Raw genomic sequence first — 3,844 nt, 5'->3', positions numbered from 1 at the left:
AGAGGGACAAGGACACATATGTATTATCTTAATCAATAAAAAATATATTTTAAAAAAATGTTACACCAAGATATTATTATATTATACTGTGGAAATTATCCACATCTTCATATGTCTTTTATCTTCACATGTCTCTTCTATATCTTTGTTTAGCATGGGTGCTTTGGTAGTTTTTCCTCATATTAGCATGTTAATTAAAAACTCATTTAATAGTACAGATCAAGTAGTAATAATTTAATACCATCATTTCTGCTAATATCACAAGTTTTAGCTCTTGATTGTTGCATGGTGTGATGTCCTTGAGCAAATTAATTGTTGGTATAGAATTATAATGGTCTTACGTAGGCCAGCATAACGAATACATTCACCCCAGCAGAGCTGGAAAGAATTGATGGCTTCTATTATGTAACATGTTAGTGCACACTACTGACTGCCTGCCACATGAGAATCCATTCGTTTTACTTACTGTGCTAACTTATTTGCATACAGATTTCCTTTTGTTTTTCATGAATCATCTCTGACTAATACCCTAGCTGCATTTCATTACTTATAATGATCTCCAGGCTGATCAGGTCCTGGTGAAAATCAAAATGCACTTTTTCTCTTTCTTCTTTAGACCTATTAGATTATGAAATCAGATGTTTCCAGTGCCCTAGAAAAATGTTAATTTGGATATTAAATTAGCATTAGCTCTTTTCTACTATTATGTTCTATTTATTCTAAATAGTAAAGGGCTCTTATAGAGTTAATACTGTTTTGAGTTTGATAATTAATCAAAGTGTCATTTATTACTGATTGGTGTCATCTGACAATAAAAAAATCTAGTAGCTCAATTGTAAAAACATTCCTCGCAGCTGTTAAATCTAGTAGCACATAATGGTTAAAAAAGACATACTTCTAGTAGCTATCAAACCATTTTTCTCAGGTCCATAAAATACACAAAAATAGTCAACATTAATACACATAAAATAACATAAGCACATATTTGTTGTGTTTGTATTCCTCACTGTGCAGTGAAAAGTGATTCCTGCATAGATCCCAGGAAATGCCCCAGGGCCCTTCCATGTTCAGCTCTTTGTCCTCAAGACACACACCCAGAAGTAACTTGGGGAGAAGCTGCCTTGAGTATTGAAACTGTTCTTCCTTTTCTTGTCCACATTTGTCTTACAATTTGTTATGAATGTCTTATGTAGGCATCATTTTTATATCATTTTACTCAAGACTTTCATTTTTGAGAAATTATTCAGTCACTTTTTTAAAAGTATTTTTTATTGTTGATAGTGTTACAGATACCTCCCATTCCCCCCGCCCCCCTTTTCCCCTGACTCTTATTCAGTCACCTTTGAACTTCTTTAAACAATTATGACATAGAGCTTTATTTTAATAATTTCAAGCCTTTCAATTCCATATAGGTAAAGCAGAAACCACAGCAAGTGAAGACAACTATGTGAAGTTTACTTATTTATTCAGCAAACATTTACTGCACATTGTGTTATGGTGTGCCGGGCCCTGGGCTAGCCCAGCAGTGCAAGGTGCATGGCGTAGCTCGGCCTCCTCTGCTTCTACCAGAGCTAGTGATGAGTCAGGCAGCTACAGGAAAGTGTAGCAAGTGTGTGGCGGGCTCTCAAGATTGGTAGGGTAGACACTTCATAATTTATGAACTGTGACCTTACATATTTTATATTATCCTGTGCAAATAGAAGTAATGCAGCAAGTCTACTTCTTGGTTTTACCATGCAGTTTAATGAAAAGGTGTTATTAAATGAGTGTTACTTACATGTTGCTTGTAAAAACCACAAGATTCTACATTTTTTAATTCATGTTTGTTTGTTTATATTACAGATTTCTCTTGGATTTGGCCACAGATTTATAGATCTTCTGCACTGTATACAGGTACAGGTGAGTTAAAATTAAGCCTTTCTGTTGGATTATTTTGATTTTTAAGTAATATTCAGTGTTTAAAAATTATCCTATTTATAGTTTAGCAAAGTAATATGTAAATAAAATGAATATGACAACATAAAGAAATTGTTATAAAAATATTGTTTTCATTTCTGTTGTATTATTATGTGTTGAAAATGACATTAGAAGGTAGAACAACCATATCTATTTATCAGTGCTTACTGTGTATATTTGGGAAGATTACATATAAATTTCATAGCCTGGCAAATGTTTATTTTTATATGTAAATAAAAGAATAGCTGCTAGAGCTTTTGGCAGCAAATTTCAGTTTTATGGGGGTAGATGTTTTAAATTTGATGAGCAGGCTTTTCTAGTTCAACCAGTCTAAAATAGCTTCTCGATCACTCCTTATCACACAATCTATTTTTGTCATAATATTTTATTATTTATAGTCTCCCCTGCTAGAATATAAGCTCCTTAAACATTGGGACCATTTTTGTCTACTTAAACATGTAGGTATTTAAGAAAGATTCATATATAGAAAAGACTGAGGAAATATTTGCTAAATAATTATTGGGCAATAAATACTAGGCATTTATTCATATTCAGAGTCCCTGAGCTCTGTATCTGTAAATACAAACCAGAACTAGTTCCTTATACTTATTTCTAAATGTGAAATTAATTTATATCAGCTACTTAAAGATTATATACTGGTAGCTCTTAAATTGCCTGTGTTGCATATTTTATGTACTCAGATATGCTTAATCAGGGTAGATTTCAGAGGGTAATGCTTCCAATTGTGTATTTATTTTGTCACTATCCTTGAAGCTTCTTTTGATGAAGTAAGGGACAAACCTGAAGCTGGTGTGGGATCTCCCCACCTCCTTGCTAAATTATGCTACCATATTAGATATGTTTTGTGATAACCTATATCTAATTGCACTTGTAAATTAGGTGTGAATGAGAAATGGCTGGATAATTCCAAAATTTTTGAAGTGGGTCTGAAAATTGGACAATTTTCATCTCTGAAAACCAAATAAGTTAAGATTTTTCCACTACCTGTTACTGGATATAAAATGTAACTTTATTGGTTTTCTGTTTTTAGTTTGGGAAATTTTTCTGTCCTCCGTATTGATGCTTGAATTCATTGTGAAAGAAAGCTGTAGGCAGGAGCTGACCATCCTCTTCCTGTGCCCTTGGCAGTTTTCTTTACATGTTCCGGGATATTGGCTTCCTGTCTCGGTTTCTTGAATTTTTATTTTTTATCTCTTTTGCTTTCTTTAGGCCTTAGTTTCTCTTTCTGCCACCATGGTTTTTTTTCATTTATAGAAAGAACTTATTCTGACCTTTAGGGTTTTTGTGTTATTTTTTTAAGTAAAATTTTGGCATTATCCAGCCATTTCTCATTCACACCTAATTTACAAGTGCAATTTGCTGAGATTGCTTTGATAATACTAACAGCAGCAGCTGTAACTTATTGCTCTTCCACTGTGTGCCAGGTATTATGTAAGTGCTTTTCAGTTATCTTCAGAATAGCAGATAAGGAAATTGAAGCTTAGAGAGGTTAAGTGACTTTTCCAAGGTCATATCGAGTAAGTGGCAGTTTGCCACTCCAAAGACCTTGATCTTAACCACCCAGCTCCATTTTCCTTCTAAATAGCCTGGAATATATACTTTTTTTGTGTGGCAATAAGTGTAATATAGGAAAACCATTTTTATATTTGAGGACTTCAAAATTAATTTAAAAGTCAAACATTATTTTGATTATATTTCATTAGCAGGCCTCAACTTTTAACCTTTATTTCAAACTGTGAAACATGACGACTCATTTGAAGTTTAATGACGATCAGCACAATTTAAACTTGCACCCTGCACTTCCATGTCATACTTAACTTTTGCGGGGCAGGCCCATGGCGGAGCCATTGGATTCCTTTCTCCATTG

The 3,844-nt window shown here is 33.6% G+C and overlaps 1 protein-coding gene across 5 annotated transcripts in view; it reads left to right on the top strand.

Annotated features, from left to right (window-relative positions):
- NCOA2 (nuclear receptor coactivator 2) overlaps positions 1–3,844 on the top strand; it is a 269,746-nt gene that overhangs the window by 97,883 nt on the left and 168,019 nt on the right. For all 5 annotated transcript variants that reach the window (XM_015566252.1, XM_015566255.1, XM_006767318.2 and 2 more), the window contains exon 2: positions 1,843–1,899. The gene's annotated coding sequence lies outside the window, so the exon portion shown is untranslated. The remainder of the gene's footprint in view (positions 1–1,842; positions 1,900–3,844) is intronic.

This window comes from Myotis davidii, unplaced genomic scaffold, assembly GCF_000327345.1.
Source record: "Myotis davidii unplaced genomic scaffold, ASM32734v1 scaffold200, whole genome shotgun sequence".
NCBI lineage: Eukaryota > Metazoa > Chordata > Mammalia > Chiroptera > Vespertilionidae > Myotis > Myotis davidii.
This window is presented reverse-complemented; position numbering and strand designations above follow the sequence as displayed.